Below are 20816 nucleotides of genomic sequence, written 5' to 3' on the forward strand. Positions count from 1 at the left end.
AAAGCCAATCTGATTTAAAAATGGGCAGAAGATCTGAAATGACATTTCTCCAAAGAAGATATACAGAAGATAGACATTTTTCCAAAGAAGATGTCCTTTCCAAAGGAGGCACATGAAAAAAATGTTCAGAATCATTAATCATCAGGGAAATACAAATCAGAAGCACAAGAAGCTACCACCTCACACCTGTCTGAATGGCTAGCATCAAAAGGCAAGAAATAATAAGGGTTGGTGAGGATGTGGGAAGAGGGAACCCCCAGGCACTATAGGTTGGAATGTAGATTAGTGTAGCCACTTGGAAAACAGTATGGCGCTTCCTCAAAAAAAGTAAAAATAGAATTACCATATGATCCAGCAATTTCACTTCTGGATATTTATCCAAAGAATACAAAAACACTAACATGAAAAGATACAGACACCCTCGTGTTCTCTGCAGGATTCTTTATAAAAGTCAAGACATGGAGATAACCTAAGTGTCCATCAATGGATGAATGGATAAATAAATTGTATATACATACACAATGGAGTATTATTCAGCCATAAGAAAAGAATAAAATCTTGGGGCGCCTGGGTAGCTCAGTAAGATGGGCATCTGACTCTTGATTTTGGCCCAGGTTGTGGTCTCAGGGTCATGGACTGAGCCCCGCATGGGGCTCTGTGCTCAGCACAGAGTCTGCTTGGGATTTTCTCTCTTTGTCTCCCTCTGCCTGCCCCCCCACCAATAAATTTAAAAAAATATTTAAAAAAAGAAAAAGAAAGAATGACATCTTCCCTCTTACAACGACATGTACAGACCTCGAGGACATTATGATAACTGAAACAAATCTGACAGGGAAAGACAAATACTATATGATATCTCTTACATATGAAATCTACAACAAAACCAGAAACAAGCTCATAGATACAGACAACAGATTAGTGGTTGCCAAAAGGCACGAGAAAAATGAATGAAGGGGTTCAAAAGGTGAAAAAAAAGGGCTAGGCAATCTGCCAAAATATAAACCTTTCTGTTGAAAAGGGGCATCTGCTTTAGAATTTTATCTAGGATTCATCTTGCTCATTTCTGAAAACCAAGAAAGAAATTGAAAACTATAATGATTTATAACTCACTGAGACTTTTACATATAATGATCTCATTCCTCAGAATGACCCAGGGAAATAGGTAGAATGGTTTAGCATCATGTTTGAGATAAGTTATCTCAGTCTTCGGAAGGAAAGAGTGCAGGGAAAAAAACAAACTCAAACATGTCAGTGATTATATTAACTGTAGTTAGAGTAAATTCACTAATTACAAGACAAAGATCATCAGATTACATAAAAAAACTTTATGCTACTTACAAGAGACATATATACTTTTCTTTTTTAACCGATTTATGGAGGCATAACCAACATGCAATATGCTGCATATATTTAGAGTGGATAATTTATAAGTTTGACACAAACTACACCCATGAAACCGTCACTGCAATCACAAAACTTCCTCCTGCCACTTCTTAATCTCCCTCCTTCCCCCAACCCATTGCTCCCCTGGTAACCGCTCATTTGTCTTCTATCATTATGGATAAGTTTGTATTCTTTAGAATTTTACATAAATAGAATCATACAATAGATCTCCTTTTTTCTGGCTTCTTTCGCAAGCCTAACTATTTTGAGATCTATGTTGTAGCATCTCTCAATAGCTCATTTCCTTTCATTATAGACTATTTCCACTGTGTGGATATATGACCATTTGTTTATCCGTTCACCTGTTAATGGACATTTGAGTTTTCTCCAGTTTTTAGCTATTACAAATAAAGCTGTTATTAACATTCATGGGCAAGCCTTTTTAGGGACATCTTTTATTTGTCTTGGGTAAATGCCTAGATAAACTCCTTACAAAGTGGTGGAAAAAAGGCAGGCAAAAATAGCCAAAAGAAATCTGGTGTAGCTACAATAATATGGCAAAAAGGACTTTAAAGCAACAAGTGTGACAAAAGGTAAAGAGGACATTTTGAATGATCAAAAGTCAGGTCAGCAGAAAGATGTAGCAATCTTAAATGTGTATGTGCCAAGTAATAAAGGCTCAAAACATATAAAGCAAGAACTGCAGAAGAGGAGAAACATCAAATATATAATTTTAGTGAAAGAATCTTGCATACTTCTTTTGGTAAGTGATAGAACGTGTAAAGCAAAAAATCAGAGATATGTAAGATTTGAAGATGATAAACAAACTTGATCTATTTCACCTATACAGAAAATCTACACTTAATGACAGAGTACACATTCTTCCTGTGCCATTTTCAGAAGTAAACATATACTGGACCAAAAAGCAAGCCTCAACAAATTTCAAAGTTCAGAAATCACATAGAACAGGTAGTCACACACCACAGTAGAATTAAACTCAGAGTAAAAAAAAAAATACTAGCTTTCTAAATATTTGCTAATTTTTGCAGATGGAATAATATTAAACCTCTCCTTTGTGTTTATACACATAGGCTGATTAAATGAATTTTTAAAAACTAGTTATAAACCAAAAAGGAAAAAAAGAAAAATTATATGTAATATCTAGATATAGTTGTAAACTATTCTATTTTTATTTTGAGTATGTAATATTTTTTGTACTTTTAAATATAAAAAAGAACATTATAAAATGTCTCCCTCTCACTTTTGTCTTCCAGTTATGCAAGTTCCTTCCCCATAGACAATCTACATAATAGTGTCTTGTGGATATTACTGTACGTATGCAGTCTAGATGCAAATACATATATATATATTCTTTCCCCAATACTGTACACAAATGGGAACATAATAGTTGTTCCTTTTTTTAATGAAGGAGTATTACATTGTATGAATTTACCACAATCCATTTATCCATTCACTGATGAGCATTTTGCTCTTTTCACCTAATAGATTAAGCTCCTTTTTTGTTTTATGGCTGTATACATATTCTATGATATATAGATGCGCATTTTCTTAACTAATCTCCTTTACATATTTTTGTTTTTTCCAATTTTTTTATCGAGGTATAACTGACATAAAATTATATTAGTTTCAGGTATAAAACATAATGATATTTGTAAATATTGCAAAGTGATCACCAGAATAAGCCTACTTAACACCCGTCACCATACAGTTACAAATTATTTTTGTGATGAGAACTTTTAAGATCTATTCTCTCAGCAACTTTCAAATATGTAACATAGTATTTTTTTAAGATTGTATTTATTTATTTATTTGTCAGAGAGAGAGAGATCACACACAAGCAGGCAGAGAGGCAGGCAGAGGCAGAGAGAGAAGCAGGCTCCCCGCTGAGCAAGGAGCCCGACATGGGTCTCGATCTCAGGACCCTGAGATCACGACCTGAGCCAAAGGCAGTGGCTTAACTGACTGAGCCACCCAGGCGCCCTGTAACATAGTATCCATTAACTATACTCACCATGTTATACATTACATCCCTGGGACTTATCTGTTTTATAACTGGAAGTCTGCTCGTGTTGACCCCCTTCACCCATCTTGCCCATCCCCACCTAGGACCTCTGGCAACCACCAGTCTGTTCTCCCCATCTACAAGCTCAGTTTTTTGGTTCTGTTTTAGATTCTACATATAAGTGAGATTATACAGTATTTGTCCTTCTCAGACTTATTTCACTTAGTATAATGCCCTCAAGGTCTATCCTTGTTATCGCAAATGGCAAAACTTTTTAAGTTTTTTTGAGGAATTTCCATACTCTTTTCCAGAGTGGCTGCACCAGTTCACATTCCCATGTTGTCTCCAACTTTTTGCCAGCACAAATAATGTTCAGTAAATTGCACATTTGCTAATTCACATATTTATAAATATAGCTGTGGAATAAGGTTTTAGAAGTGGAATTCCTGGGCCAAAGGATTTGCGTACTTGTTCTTCATAGTATTTTATCAATTAACACTTTAGCAGTATAAGAGAATGAACAACATGTTTGCATCAAATTTAAGGAGTTCATGAACCAGCTGGCTATTCTGCTTATTGTACCTATAACTGTCCTGTAGCGTCAAGATCTGTTTATCTGATAAACAAAACTAAGGTCTTCAATGACGAGCTCTTTTTTTCCCTTTACGGGCAAGAAGTCGCTATCTAAAAATTAATCCCTTCCTTTACAGGGCAACTATAAAACTCAGAACAGTGTGGTTACCTTCTGTCAGCCTGAAGATTTGGTTTAGACATTCTGGGTTTGTGGTCCCAAGAGGACTCCCAGCAGCAGTCAAGTTGGCAAAAGGATAAGCAGGTCTGGGGCAGAAATGATAGGTCCAGGTTGCAGATGTAGATTTGGCTAAGCCTGAGTTTACAGCTGTTTGTCCAATAGAGGTAAGAGATCTTCCTCTCTCCACCCATGGTTTCTCACCTGTCTCCCTAGCAACCCACCATCAACAAGGCTGTAAGTGATGCCTGCAATGGTGCAGAGTCTGTGGTCTTGGAGGAAAGTCACGCAGCCTTGCTAGAGAACAAATGAACCAAACTCTCCAAGCCCAAAGGTCATTGGTATGTTTTTGCTTGGACTGCTCCTTGATGAGTCTAATTTCTGAGGAAAACCCAAGGAATAAGAGCTCTCAGTAAGCTGGTCAAAGAAGAACCTCTTCCAAGCAGAGTCTGAACCACAGAAGAATTTGTGGAATGAAATCTTACCAGACTCATGAAATAAAAATAGGCATGTTTCTAGATGTCGATAATGTTCCCAAATATTAGGATTGTGGAACATTGGCATGGCTTCTTAGTGAGAACAGAAAATTATGCCAATACGGATCGAGTGCTTGCTCTAGGCCTGGTTCTGCGCTGACCACGGGATGTGGACCTTTCCACCCAATTTCCTCAGCAACACTGTGAATGGAGTTTGTCTTCCCCCATTGGACAAGTACAAAACTCAGGGCAGGAAATGTCTGGAGTCAGGATTTGAAACCAACACTATCCGACTCCAGAGACTGGGCTCTTAGACACTATGATTATATAAGCTTTTTTAAAAAAATATTTTTAAATCTAAATACACAATTTAAAATTACATAGAAGGAAAACCACTAGAAGGAAATGCTATTCACGGGTATGTTAGAGAGACAAGAATAATCTTTTCTTCTATTCTCTTCTGTTTTTCCATATAGTTTGTGCTGTGGCTGCACTAATTTTGTGACAGAAACTGTGTACACACACACACACACACACACACACACACACATTTTTAAGCTACAATGTCATCAGCTTTCTAAATAACATAAATTCTTCTGCTGAGACATAGGAATGGGCCTGAACATCTTAAGAGTCTCTTGAGGGCTCTTTTATTATTATGTTCCTTCGTCTCCTGGAATTCCTAAATAAAACTGTGTTCTCAGCGGACTTCGAGCCCTTATGTCCCCCTCCTGATCCACCTGAATTCCATTAAACTCAACAAACACTGTTGGGTGCCATTAATTCAAAGCACCTCGTTTCTCCATTCTGACTTTCGATTTATCCAGATCATTGGTCCTGGGCTTGGCCAGATCCTTGCCCGCTGAGAGGTCACACGCTCTTTTTCCATCCAAGACCGTAGAATAAGGCTATTTGTTTTCGGATACATGGCCAAGGCAGTGAACTGGCAGCTTGTCTGTGTCTTAGTGAAGTGCCTTCAGTAAGACCCCCAGAGACTTGTGGCCTCTACCCCCCAAGGTGACTACAACTGTGAAGTACAAAAATGCCTTTTACTCTGAGGTGAAACGGGACGATTTTAACCCCCTCCTTTCTTGTCGGTTTCCCCTTCCTTAAATTGCGGAATTTACTGGGATGACTGAGAAAGAGGTTGTTTGCTCTCGAACCCAGCCTCAGCTTGAGGGGGACAAACGTACTAAGCAGAGGCCAGTAAGATCGGCCGTTATCTTCCTATTCTTTCTATGTTGCAACTGTTCTCAAAGTATGGTCCCCAGACAAGCGACATCAGCATCCCCCCGTAATTTGTTAGAAAAGCAAACGATTGGGCCCCACCCCAGACCTACTGAGTCCTAAACTCAGGGGTGGGGGCGCAACCTTCTGTGTTTTAACAAGGCCTCCAAATGAGTCTGAGGTACTCTCAAGCCTGAGAACCGCTTCTCTGATGTGAGCCAAGAACCTGTAGCTCCACCTGCCATCCTGCCCTTGCCTTCTACTCACCCACCCACAGACTTTGGACTCCGCCATCTGACCACCTCCCTTAGCCTAATGAACCCTGCCTACCCAGTTAATCTGAAAATCAAGATTCTTTTTTTTTTAAAGATTTTATTTATTTATTTGACAGAGAGAGACCACAAGTAGACAGAGAGGCAGGCAGAGAGAGAGAGAGAGAGAAACAGGCTCCCCGCCGAGCAGAGAGCCCAATGCGGGACTCGATCCCAGGACCCCGAGATCATGACCCGAGCCGAAGGCAGCGGCTCAACCCAACGAGCCACCCAGGCGCCCCTGAAAATCAAGATTCTAACAGACATTCATTGACCAACGTTTATATTTCCTCCTCAGATTTAGCCAAAATATGCCATTTTATACAAATAAATGCACCCCAAAAAAACCAAATCCCAAATCCAAACTATCTCCATTCTTCCCTCAAAATTTATTTAATCGTACCTATTTTTAAAGATTTATTTATTTATTTATTTGAGAGAGAGAGAGAGAGAGAGAGCGGGTATACAGGGGTAGGGGCAGAAGGAGAAGGAGAGAGAGACTCTTCAAGCAGACTCTGCGCTGAGTGTGGAGCTCAATGTGAGGCTTGATCCCAGGACCCTGAGATTGTGACCTGAGTGAAACCAAGAGTAAGATGCTTACCTGACTAAGCAAGTCACCCAGGTGCCCCTCAACATTTATTATAGATTGGGGGATGCGAACCATGCTTCTTACACTAGAGAAACCACATTGTTCCTAAGTCAGGAAGCTTCTAATGACTAACTATTGCTCACTTGAGGAAAGAGCTCTTTAGGGGTGCCCAAGTAGCTCAGTCGTTAAGCGTCTGCCTTTGGCTCAGGCCATGATCCCAGGGTCCTGGGATTGAGCCCAACATCGGGCTCCCTGCTCAGTGGGGAGTTGGCTTCTCCCTCTCCCACTCCCCCTGCTTGTGTTCCCTCTCTTGCTGTCTCTCTCTCTCTCTCTGTGTCAAATAAATAAGTAAAATGTTTTTCAAAAAAAAAAAAAAAGAAAAAGAAAACAAAAAGAGCTCTTTAGTGGGGGAGGAGGAAGACCGGTCCATAAGGGCCAATGTTCTGGAGAGCAGATCAGGAAAGTTGTAGAATGAAGAGAATTTCTTAGGAAGACTAGGAAGGAAAGGGGAGACAAAAGCCCAGATGTCTGACCTTGATTTCTTCTTTCAACAATTATTAAGCAGCCATCTTGTCAAGGTTCCACAGTGAGAACAGCAGACAAAGGTCCCCTGCCCTTAAGAGAAGCATATATGCAAATGGGCCCTGATGCCCAGGCTTCTGTATTTTGTAAGAAGCTTCCTTATTCTAAACCAAGTATTACACTAGCCAGTGAGCTTTTAGCTCAGGGTCCTGCTGTTTCATGACTGCAGGCATCTGAGACAAAAGAACCTTTTGGTGCCTTCACTGGAGGCAGGAGATGGCCAAAATGAGGGAGAATTGTTCAAAAAAGAAAATGGGACCAGATCCCACCTCAACTAACATATTCAGCTAAGAGCAAAGGAAACCTCCCCGAAGCTTCTGAAATGTACATCCTTATAAGTTCTGAGTATTATACACATTCTGTAAAGCCACACTCACCCTCACACAGCTCTCCCACGGGATAAATAATATCCCCGATATCCCCTCAGAGAAGACCTGAGGGCCTGAAGCCAGTTCTGAGGCCTTCATAGCCTCTAACCTAAGGAGTCCCGTGTCCTCTCCCAGGGGTCTCCCTGGGCTGGATGGGCACATTCCCACCCGCTCAGCTGGAACACTCGTCCTCTGCCAACATTTGTCAGGAGGCCACCATGTCCTTTACCTTTTCCGTAAATAGTCCTTCCCGCTGGTATCAGAAAGAGCCTCGTTCTTGTTTTCCATCCACTATAGGCCATAAAAATCCTGATGCTGATAATATCCTTGATATCATCTCTACCCAGTTATAAAAATAAGTTCCTTTGCTCCTCCCTTATGAAAGGGTTCGTCACGTGGGGCACCTGGGTGGCCCAGAAAGTTAAGAGTCTGCCTTCAGCTCAGGTCGTGATCCCAGAGTCCTGGGATTGAGACCCACATCGGGCTCTTGGCTCATCAGGGAGTCTGCTTCTCCCTTTCCCTCTGCCCCCCACTTTCGTGCTCTCTCTCTCTTTCTCTCACTCTCTCTCAAATAAACAAATAAAATCTTATTTAAAAAAGAATGTATCTTACTGTTGATTTTGTGGTTCCTATTAAACTAAACTCCTATGCAGTTAACGTAATATTAAACACACAAGAAAATAGCTTTACTTCTCACCATCCACAAGGGAATAACATAAAGCTTTAACTTTCTCCAGTTCCTGAATACTCCATGTTTTACAAAAATTTGCATTTGAAAACAATTCAAAATGTTGGCCGCACCCCCTTTTCTCATGCTTCAATGTGGAGTTATGATCCCTGAGGGTGTTCAAATCCCTTTGCACCAGGTGCCTTTGCACGGAGCCCACTGAGGTGACGTTAATACACAGTAATTAACATGTATGAGATTTTAGAAACGAAAAACTTAAAACGGATTTCTGAACTGAAGCTATCGCACATCGGGGGGGTGCAAAGCCGACACACACAACTCTTCCCGTCACATCGATTTCGGTCAAGCCCAAGGTCTTCTCCATAAGACGGCAGGGAACGTGTCTCCAGCTTTGCTAGTATCTTATTTTGGCATAAATTTAGAACCTTGTGAAGGCCCACCTTCTCCGCCCAGAGCCTCACTGCCTGGGAAGTGAGCAAGACAAGGGCACAGCACTCAGGGAGGGGAAGGGACAAGTCAGAAAACACTCCGTGAGGTTAAACCACTGCCTAAACTAACAAGCAAAGATGAGATGAGAACTCGGTTCTCTTAAGGCCCAAGAAAGTCCATGGCGGTCTTTGCTCCTGTAGAAAGTTGCATTAAGTACAATCATTAAGTAAGCAGAAATCCGTGCATTATGATTTAAAGGTGTTGGGAATCCCTGACCTATGTTCGTAATTCCCAACCCTCTAAAGCATAAAGGAAGTGTTTCACTGGGCTGAATGGTCAGTCACTTGAGACAATAACCCAGAAACGAAATTGGCCATGATGTCAGGTCACTGTTCATGTCACCCTGCTTCCGCTGCGTGCAGGAACTCTGAGGAAATGAAGCCCAGACCATCCCATTGGGGCCTAGGGAGCTGAGGAAGATAATGATTTCCAAAGTGCAATGATGAGAATGCAAGTCCAGTCCTTCGCCAGGAGAGACAGAGAGTAAAGAAGGTAATACCAGGTTTTCACGGCTAGTCCCAGACAAATACACCTTTGAATCAAACCCTTGTCCCAAGGACAGAACAAAGCACTTAGCGCTTTTGAATGCCCTGGGATCAACTTAGCCCCCTTCCGAGTTTTCCTTAGACCAGGAAATAACAAGTCAGTTTAAATGCATTTGGGTTATGCATAAAAGTTAACAATAAAGCCTGTCCTCATTTAACAAGGATATCTATATGAGAATTTCTTTTAATAACCAAATCTAGTAAGAAATTATCTTCAATGTCTTCATGCTAACTTACACAGTAATCATTTTCCAACAAGGGATAAGCTCGGTTCAAATCCGTCTTCCTCACCTACTAATTGTACGATCTTAGGCAAATCAGTTAGTTGATCTTGTCAAGCATGGTGGGGTGGGCACAGGTGCGGAAACACACAGGAGGCTGTAGACAGAAGGAGCAAAGGAGTAGAAGCTACAAGTGAGAGGAAGCCATGAAATGGAAAGACGTCAGCAGGGCGAGCAGATGAGGAAGGCAGAGCAGGTAGAGAAAAGAAGAAAAGGAGACCCTGAGTCCCAAATCCATCAGGGTTTAATAACTGCCCTTTGCAGATTATAGGAACTTAGCCCATATTTGGCCCAATAGCTGGGTGCCTTGCACAGTGAGCAACCTGCATGGCCTTACATGGAGGCCTCGGGCTCATGTCTACTTTTGGCAGGGATTGGCACTAATCTTGGCAAACCTGAGATCCCAGACCTGTGTGCAGATGTAAGGGACTACTGAGCTCCAGACAGAGCTGCAGAATATGCCTAGTGCTACTGGAAATTTGGATTTTCATGTGAAACCTGCAGTTTGTAAATGCTGGCGGGAGAGAGAGAGAGAGTGAGAGAGAGTGAGAGAAAAAAAAGAATTGCCCTTAGATTTGCAGACTCAGTGTGCTGGGTAAGTAGTCTCCTGTTCTCCTTACCTTGTGGTGTATCCTTTAAATAATCCACTATGAACAGAGGTAACCTGACAGTGTCTGTAACCCTTACAACCTAGAAAAGCCCGCTGCTGTAACCAATATTACTCACCCTTAGTACATGCTTACTGTCTGACAGGGACTGTATTAATTGGCCCATTTAATCCTCACAACAACCCCAAGAAGTAGGTATTATTACCTCTGCTTTTCAAATCCAGAACGGTTATGTAACTTGCACCAGAAAGTTGCTATAGGAGTTAAACTTCTGGCATTTTCCCTTTCCAGCAGCTTAGCAGTGGCAAACTTAACGCGTGAAAGCTTTCTGAAGAAGGATATTAAACTTTATCCTGACTACTGAAAGGAACAGGCTTTGGCTTGTTTTTGAGACTTTGAACTCAGCTCCAACAACATGAATTCTTCCAGGGGTAAGCAGCCTTGGAATATATTCCAAATATCCATACGAGCAACGATTTAAGAGCAATTAGGGAAGGGAGAGTTTCCACCAAATACCATTTTCTTCTTGTATGTACAGTTTTGTCCCTTTACGTTTCACCAAGGAACAAATCCCAAGCATAATAAAAGTGGAGCTTTTTGAAGTCCAAAATCTGTTCATGCACCAAATATTTGTCTGGGATGTGGGATGGGGAAGGCAGAAAAGGCACCCAGAACAGAAATTTTTATTTCAGTTTTGATAGCAACATCATATCCTGTCTTGGCCAGCACCCTCCTTTCCCTGACTCCTTGCTTCTTCCTAGAAACCGGCTCAATTCAGTTCCATCTGAAAAGAAAACCTTCATCGTCAAGCTCCTCTCTCCCCTTGCCCTGACCCCCAAGCCTACACTTCCTCTCTGCTCCCTTGCCCTGCCCTGAGGAGGCGTCCACCCTCACCCCTCTGCAGAAGCTATCCTTGATCTAGCCACTGATGACCATTCCCTGGGCAACCAGTGATTTCTTTCCTGTCCTGTTCTAACTTGACCTTTGTTTGCATCAGACACTAGTGACCTTCTCCTTCTTCATGAAACCCCTCCCTGGGATTATACACATCCTGCCAACTCTCTTAGCCAACTGTCTTCGATTTTTTTTTTTTTTAATTGGTTCTCTTCCCCTTTGGGTCCTTTAAATGTTGTTTATTCCCAAATGGTGATACTGGGATAACTCTGGAAACGAGAGGGAAAGGATCACCTAGGTGCGCTCAGTGAGTACATCGTATGCCTAAAACATTAAAGAAAAAAAAAAAAAGGCAGGGGGGTGTGGGGAAATCCCAGCAAGGAAAAACCCAATATTACGTGGTATTACAAGATCGTGCGACGAGTCTGCTGTGAATATTTTCTGCAGAGTACCGATATTACAATTGGCCTTTTCTCCGAGGAAATCAGTTGCTTTAATTGTTTCATTCTTTCAAGGGACAATGTCAAAGTTGTTGAGCCGAAAACTGCTCAGTTTGATCATTTAGCTTACATGGAAAATTTTTTCCTAAGGAATGCAGAAAGGAGTTTCTATAAAGCAATTAATTTATCCTCTTTTGCCCAGCTGAAAGCAGCAGCAAATGAGCCTGGGCTGTTTCCTGTCAGTTTAATAATAAACAACTCAGCCCTCTCTTGCCCTCACATCTTGAGCTCCACATGCCCCTCAAGATATGGTAAATGCTTGTCCAAGACACAGGACAACTTAAAAGATCTTAGAGTGTGGAATCTGTTGAGAGGTTCCGATGGTCCCAAGACATGCTTCCTGCTTATATAGCCTGTGGTTGTATAAGCACAACCAGATGGGAGGGGCATCTGGGTGGCATCAGTGGGTTAAGCTTCTGCCTTCAGCTCAGGTCATGATCTCAGTGTCCTGGGATCAAGCCTCATATCGGGCTCTCTGCTCAGCGGGGAGCCTGCTCCTCTTCTCTCTCTCTCTTTCTCTCTTCCTGCCTCTCTGCCTACTTGTGATCTGTCAAATAAATAAATAAAATAAAATAAGGGAGAGGGACTTTGGGCCAACGGCAACTTCATGGAGTTTTCAGGATGCTACGAATTGTCTCGATGGTATAATTAAAAATAACAGCATGTTCTCTGAAAGGCCAAAATTAACATGGCAGACTCGATACACTCTCACCGACCAGGCATGGAAAAGAAAGGTTTGATATTGTATTTTAAACATTTTTAAGGAAAATGTACTGAGGTTGTCCAATGGGAGCTGACAACCATCTAAAACATCACTGACTTTTCTCTTGCATTTACCTTTGGAAGGGACAAGTTGTGGTCAGAGGCAGGCTACGTGTTGGGGGGAGGCTTGTCTCTGTGCTGCTTTAGAGAGCCTACGGTTGGAGAGAATTCACCATGGCAAATTTGAAGGAAGATCTGTCCCCAAAAGGTCATGCCATAGGGCTAGCTCTGGACTTGAAGGCTTGCCGTTCTTGGCCCCGGCCCAAGATCCTGGGCATCTTCCCCATATTCCTTTGCCTGGGCCTTCACCCTGTCTTGGGAGCTCTCAGGTAGGAAAGGTAATTACAGGAGAAAGAGCAGTTACAAAGACAACCAGGCTTCAAGAGGGAAAGGAGAAGATGGGGTATCGCATTCCTCCCTGCTCTGTGTAATCATTCTCCGGTAAGTCAACATGTGGTGCCCGTAACCAACTCTGGCACCCAGGCTGAGGTAGCTAGATCAGGCCACAGATGCCCATCTGTTAAGGTGATGATGTCTGTGGAAAGTCCCTACTTTCCAGAGTTAGTTCTGCTTCCTCAGACAGCAACCCTGCATTTAGCTCAGTCAAAACGCAGCTAAGTCCATGAGTAGTAACACCCTGAGTCCACACCAGCCCAAACCAATTCAGGTTGAAGAACACATCAGCCGGCGGCCGGTTTTGAAGGTGGTTGGGGGAAATGTTAGAACCCTTGGAGACCATGCCTGGATGAGAACCCCAGAACATTCTGGAAATGGGTGGAGCCAAAGAGGGAAGGGAACTGGAAGGTGGAGGGGGTCTAAAGGCAACCTCACTTACGTCCCGATTTTCTTTGGGCTCTGATATTTGAGTCAGATAAAAGAAAAAAGAGAGAGAGCTCTTTACATAGGTGAATGGTGTTTCTTTGAAAGGAAGAAATGTGATATTGACCAAATAAATCTGGTAAATGAACCAGGCCATATGATGATAGAAAGTTGGAGACCAAAGAACAGGGTGATGTTAATGGTTTCTTTTAAAAGTGCATACCCAGGTGGCTCAGTCAGTTAAGAATCTGACTCTTGATGTCAGCTCAGGTCATGATCTCAGGTTCCTGAGACAAGAGCCTTGCATTGGCCTCTGCTCAGCATGAGGTCTGCTTGTCCCTTTTCCCTCTCTCTCTCTCTCTCATAAATAAATAAAATCTTAAAAAAATTAAAATTAAAAAAAAAGATGCATACCAAGGAGAGTATAGGGAAAGATAACCAAACAACCAAGGAGTCCCTCTGGGGCTCCAGGGACACAAGCCCAAGGTAGAGCCTGAGTGTGGATGTATAGAACACTTCAGTGTTGGTGGAACTCAGCAGAGACTTCTCAAATGAGGTGTTTCACCATTTGTTACACCAAAATACAGAGAGGTCATCTCCCACCATCCCAAATATTCTCCTCCTTTCCATCTGAAAATCAAGTTTTGTGCATTGTATCACTGAATTGATTAAGTCTCTGAAGGCAGGGCAGTGTTTTTAGGACATCCGTCCTAGTTTTAGTGCTTTTGGGGGCAGGGAAAGTTAGAATTTTCAAGTTTGAGGGGCGCCTGGGTGGTTCAGTAGGTTAAGCCTCTGCCTTCAGCTCAGGTCATGATCTCAGGGTCATAGGATCAAGCCCTGCATCGGGCTCTCTGCTCAGCAGGGAGCCTGTTTCCCCCCTCTCTCTGCCTGCCTCTCTACCTGCTTGTGATCTCCGTCTGTCAAACAACTAAATAAATAAAATCTTAAAAAAAAAAGAATTTTTAAGTTTGAAAATGCATCTCTATTCATAGCTAATTCCAGAGGAAAACTGAGTCAGTGTTGACCACTCTAATAGGAAGATTAGAAAACCAACCCCATAAAAGGGAATGTGCACGGTGATGAAAGGATTCTACCATAGGGTTTTCAGATGCGGGAAGGTCACGTCTAGTTGTGTTTAGAGTGGAGACGGTCCATCTCTCTTGAAAGCTAATCCGCTCGCCCATCTGAGGCAAAACTAAACATATCATGGCATATGGAAAAAACAATGTCAACAAATTCCACGGCCGGGCCACAGTGAGAACTGATGTGGGCAGGCGAGCCAGCTTGCTGGCAGCAAGGGCTGGCGATGACAAGAAGCAAGGGGTTAACCACACGGGTCTGGCCTTAGCTGGGTTTCCTACACCTGGGTTTCCACCACTGCCTTACCACTCACAACTGCATAACCTGAGCCAGCCTCTGTTTCCAAATCCACACTTTGGGATCAGAAGAACACCCTTCACCTGTTAGCCTATTACAAGAACTCCTGTTAGCCTATTACAAGAACTATAGAATTATAACAACATAATTTAATACTAGAAGACATAATTATATGCATATGAATATATAATAATACATATAATTACATGCATGGGAAGGACATAGAGGTGTCCATAAGTACAAGAATTAATGTTGAGGTTTTTTTTTAAGATTTCTTTTTAAAGATTTTTCTTAAAAAAGGTAGAATTTAATCTTTATTTAAGAATACTGCAAGAGAGAAGATTCAACATAGAAATAAGAAACCCACTGAGAGGAGAAGCTCTGTACAGTTTGTACAGTCTAGAACTGGTCAAGTAGATCTTCGTTGTAAAAGGTGCTTCAATAACAAACCACATTGAAAAGGAGTTCTTAGCAGAGAAACCGTAAGACAAACTCCTACCAAACAGAGCACACAACAAACCACGTTGCGCCTCAGCTGTACAAGCTAAAAGTTAAAGGTCCCAGGAGTGCCACCCTGAACTTGGTACGGAGAGCCTTCAGGGGCAGTTTCTGGCACAACCTTCCAATCTCCCTCTTCCTCTACAGAGAAATCCTTCTCAGTCAAGGTTAAGGAAGCTTTGTACACTGATTTTTGTGGTTTTGCAGAGCTTCCATTTGGTCCAAACCTCTGCTTTCTTCCATCATTATATTGTCTCCATGTCACCTAGTTTCTCAGCAGCCCATACAGCTTCATTCTGAGTCTTAAAATCTGCCTCGGAAAGAACACCAACAAGGAAGGGGACTAACCCGTGATTCACAACTTGCTGTGTCTGGTCCTGGTGGCCAGCTGTGGTGTTTGACACTGTCCATGTAGTTTCCTTCTCAATATTGGCTTGACAGTTTGTTAGCAGGCTGGGAAAGGCAGCAAGCCTCCCGCATCTATTAGCACCTGGGTGTGTTCATCTGTCCCACGGACAGTATTTCCTATGGCTCTTAAGACAGGAGTCACAATGGGCAATTCAGTAGCTCCTAGAAGCTTCCCAAACTGGGGCACAACTCCTGTTTTCAGACCATTCATTTGGACCATCAGGAAGAAAATGGCCCAGCAGGGATCTGCTAGTATTTCTGGATCATCGTGATGTGGGAGACCAAGTGAGGTAGGAAGAATCAGCTGAAGAGGATCACGGGGGTGCAGGATTCTTGTTACCACAAAGACTTGAAAGTGTCCAAGTAAGGTTAGGTACGTAACCGTAGGCTAAAGATGACATGTCAGGAACTGCAAGGAGAGCCAATAGCGGGTCAATTGCACCGTGCTTGATAACCAAGTCTCGAAAAACCAAACCGTCACCGGCAGTGTTTCCTAGAGCCCCCACAGCTTGTTCCATGATGTGGGCATGGGAAGATGCCAACGGAGAAATGAATGCTGGGAGAGCACCTCCATCTACCGCAGCCTTGGTTGGTGCTGATGTCCCAGAAGCAATGGTAGTGAGAGCTCGAGCAGATTCAAGCTGAGTGGGACTACAGTCAGTTCTGCCCAAGAAGGACACAAATTTTGGAATCTAACCAGCCTGGATTATGGCATCTACGGGGGGGCTGTTCTTCCCTAGAAAGCAGTTTCCTAGCAACCTGAGCAGCCTGGAGCTGGCTTTCCAGTTTGTTGCTATGTATGCCTTTGACAATGTCATCAACAGACCAATGTACAGTGCCCTAGTTGTTGTGGTTTTCCTGCAGCGCTGAGGGAGCATCATCAGGAAATCAGTTTATGCTTCCCCCTTTCAGCATCTGGTCAACCTTCTTAGCTTTCCTCAGCTAAGGAGCTATTCGGCACCACCTCATTTCTGCACTGTCTTTCCCCTTGTTCTTGAATCTGTTAAGCTGAGCAGCTGGTGAATTAACATTCTTGTTGGTCATGGTTATGAGACAATGGGAGAAGGCTACACGGCCAGCTCAGTCTTCCACAGGAGGTGGTCCAGGGCAGGCCAGAGCGGGTCAGCTGTCCTAAGAACGTCCACCACGGATCACCCCAAGGACAGTGTGGCTAAAGATTTTATGTATTTATTCATTTGAGAGAGAGAGAGAGAGAGAGAATAAGCTAGGGGGAGGGGCAGAGGAAGAGGGAGAAGCAGACTCCCTGCTGGGCAGGGAGCCTGATGTGGGACTCAATCCCAGGACCCCGCAATCATGACCTGAGCCTAAGGCAGATGCTTATTAACCAACCGAGCCACCCAGACGGCCCAAGAATTAATGTTTTAAAATAATTATTAGTGACCACATTGTATCTCTCTTTCCTTCTGGCACAGCGAGAAACACACCACTGGTTTCTCAGTTTCCCCAGTTTATATTAGTCTCCCCCTGTCAATGAAGACACAGTATACAATTGATCTTTCTACTTCTCAGCCAAACAGAATTTTTTTTAAAAAGTCACAGTCACATTACTATCATTTTTGATAAGCGTGGGGCCCAAATTTCTTCTCAAGGAGAGTCTGGCGCCTGGCCCTCACCCTTTCAAGTGGATGGAGTAGGGGAGGACAAAATGCTGTTAGCACTGAAAGGGATGTTAGAGATTGTCTAATTATGCAAAGGCTCACTCTGCCCTTCTCTCCTGAGAAGAAGCTGGCATTTGATTTTGCTCAGGAAAAAAAAAAAAAAAAAAAAAAAAAAAACTTTAAAAAATTTTTACCTATCCCTTCCTTAAATATGGAATAAAGAATATGCTAGTTTCTTCATCTCACAAGAGAATTCAATTATTTATACCAAATCATTTTCCCTTTCCCAAAAGACAGGAAGAAAGAGGAATAATATTTCTCAAACACCAACATGATAAGCAATTTCTATATAATCGCATTTACTCCCCCTAACAACACTAGGAAATACAAGAATGTCTTTGAATAGATAAGGAAATTGAGGCCCAGAGAAACTAAAGGACTTGTTCAAAGCTGATCAGGAAGCGGTAAAATGGGCACTGGAACCCAGTTGAGATTCAAATATTTGTGTTTGCTCCAAAAATGACTTGGTGTCTCCAAAGCTCTCACCCTGTGTGATTTTCTTCACAGCAACTTAACACCACTCGACGTTATATTATATGTTGATCTGTGTGTTTGTTATCTATTTCCCTCACTGGAACCTAAGTTCTATGAGGGTAGGATCTTTCTATATCCTCCAAGGGTAAAACAGTACCTGACACATAGTACGTGCTCAAGTAAATATTTGTCACATGAACAAATGGAGGAATGAATAAATAAGTTGTTGAGTTAATTAATGAATTAGTAAGGGGATATAATAGAGAGTTAAATGTCAGATTTTTCTTTAAAGATTTTACTTATTTATTTGAGAGAGAGAGAAGAGGGAGACTGAGTGATGGCGGGGCGGGGGGAGAGAAGGAGAAGCAGATTCCCGATGAGCAGGAAGTCTGACATGGGGCTCAATCCCATGATCATGACTTGAGCCAAAGGCAAGATGTTTAGCCGACTGAGTCACCCAGGTACCCCCAAATGTCAGACTTAAACGTAAATAGCATATAACTCTGGCAATAAAAAAGAAAGTGTACATAATAAATTATTTTTTCTAGGTGATCTCATACGTTTATATAATTGTATTCTCTTTAAGAACATATGAATTTAACTGTCTCAAGAGGGCTAGTTTATAGATTCTTGTATAGCTGGAAATGTTGGTAACTAATATCAGCATACTGATACCCTAAAATAGGACTGAGATTATCCAGAAAAACATTCATTTTAAAACTGGCCACAAGGAAACTTCATGAATTAATAGTATTTGTCCAAACCAAATTTATCTTTGGGTTCATTGACTCAATCACAATAATGGTTTCAGTTCGATCCTTTGAGGTTGATTTTTTTACTTGAAGGTATCTATAAAAAATTGACCTTACCTGTTTGTATCTATTTGGACATAAACCATCTTTTGGTACTTCCCCCTAAGAATTAAGGCAAAGTTCAGGAATGCCATATTTTCAAATTTCCTAAATTAAATTAAATTTCCTTCTAAAGACAGATGTCACACAAAACCTTCCAGAAAGACAACTGGGCAGCTATATAAATCACTGAATAACCTTTGAGTCTGTGGTTCAATTTCCAGCATTTATCCTGAAGAATCATTCAAGAAGAAAAAAGAAAAATAACAGTCTACCTTCACAATGAAATATTATGCATTCATTTAGAAATGTCATGCAAGAATATTTAGTGACATGAAAAGTTCATAATATATTTTTAAATTAAAAAGCAGGTTACAAAATAGTCTATAAGTCTGCTTCAAATTTTGTAGAAAATATGCACATAATTGTGTGGAAAAAATATATATATATCAAGCTATTAAAAGTGACAAACTTTTGGTCAAAGAACTAGAAATTATTTATTTATTTATTTATTTGATAGAGAGAAAGAGAGAGCAAGCAGGGAGGAGGAAGGGGCAGAAGGAGAGAGAGAATCTTAAGCAGGTTCCACTCTCAGCCCAGAGCCTGATGCAGGGGTTGAATCTCATGACCCTGAGATCAAGACCTGAACCAAAATCAAGAGTCAGACACTTAACTGGCCAAGCCACCCAGGAACCCCTAGAAATAATTTATATTTTAAAGATATCTGCTTCATGGGGAGCCTGGGTGGCTCAGTGGGTTAAAGCCTCTCCCTTTGGCTCAGGTCATGATCCTAGGGTCCTGGGATCAAGCCCCACATCAGGATCTCTGCTCAGCAGGGAGTCTGCTTCCCTTCCTCTCTCTCTGCCTGCCTCTCTGCCTACTTGTGATCTCTGTCTGTCAAATAAATAAATAAAATCTTTTAAAAAAATATTTTAAAAATATTTGCTTCATGTGCATTCCTGCTTTTTCTATAATTCGCACATAGAGCTTTACTCATAAGAAGCCATCCTTCACTTAAGGAAAGTCTAGGAAACAAGTCTGCAGTCTCCAATCTATAACTCTAGCTTTTCTAGGTCATCTTCTAGGTCATCTTCAGGATGAACCACATCTTCTCTGAACGGCTCTGCCTTCCCATATTACTTCCCCATCTCTCATATAAAACATCCCTGGCAATCACAGGATGAACCTTATCTAAGTGGCTCTACCGTTCCCTCTGCAGACTTTCAGAACTGCCCTGATTTTCCACAGAACTTCTGTAACTACTTTTTGGAAAAGGCAACAGTGTGTGTCTACCACCTCTTTCGGTTTTCAGAAGATGTGAGGTCATGGGGAAATTTAAGGTCCAAATTTCCCCTTGGCCTTTACATCTCTTTCCATTTGAGTGAGCTACAATGCGTGTGTGGTGTGTACGTGTGTGCATATGCACATGTGCGTGCGTGTTCTGGGGGACAGGCTTTGTAAATGGGTTGAAACCTGACTTTATGTTGTGGTGGTAGCTGTTTTTAACATTTCTCTACCCCTTGTGTTTGCTGTTTTTTCACTTTGTCTGTGCTCACTCTTAGTTTTCTTTTCTGAGCACCTTCCTAGCTGGAGACCTGGTTGCAGGTATATCACACAGGACACGTTGACTAATCACAGAAACGTGGCACTCATTCACATTTTATTAATGTGTCATTAATATGTGTGTTGTGCTCTTTGACTTACGTACCATTTTCATAGAGATTATATCATTTGACCCAATGACATAGGTATTATTCTGTTTTACAGGTGAAAAAAAGACTCAGGGAAATTAAAGAACCTTCACAAGATGCTCCCACCGAGAATCAGTGAAGGGGGACAGGAATCAGATTTGTTTGCCTCCCCAAGTTTCTGACTTGAAGGTCTATGCTCTCTCCTCCCTCCAGTGAGGGCTTTCTGAGTTGTTTATTACTACAAATGATAACGCGAATGAGAAGATTGATTTCACAGGTCACTAAAATGATTAAAAGGCAAATAAAACAAGAGGATTCCTCAAACCCAAAGTAAGCCAGTCACAAAAAGCAAAGTGACTCAGCTTCTCATCAAAATTCTGTCACAGAGGGGAGCGGGGACCATCACAAGGTTACCCCTCAAGTGGGAGTGAATGTTTTAGAATGCTTCTTTCTCTTAGATAACATCTTATTTCCTGTCAAATAAAAAATTCTCATTTAATCACTCAAAAGCTTTTAAAAATATCTTAATCTTCTGGTTTTTTCCT

General features: G+C 41.8%; 1 protein-coding gene and 1 pseudogene across 3 annotated transcripts in view; both read right to left on the reverse strand.

Annotated features, from left to right (window-relative positions):
* The window catches only part of DOCK8 (dedicator of cytokinesis 8), a 206189-nt gene that overhangs the window by 169604 nt on the left and 15769 nt on the right, over positions 1-20816 (reverse strand). The window lies entirely within an intron of this gene.
* Positions 15215-16745, reverse strand: LOC116872989 (annotated as a pseudogene).

Source organism: Lontra canadensis, unplaced genomic scaffold, assembly GCF_010015895.1.
Source record: "Lontra canadensis isolate GAN:19392208 unplaced genomic scaffold, GSC_riverotter_1.0 scaffold31, whole genome shotgun sequence".
In the NCBI taxonomy this organism is placed as follows: domain Eukaryota; kingdom Metazoa; phylum Chordata; class Mammalia; order Carnivora; family Mustelidae; genus Lontra; species Lontra canadensis.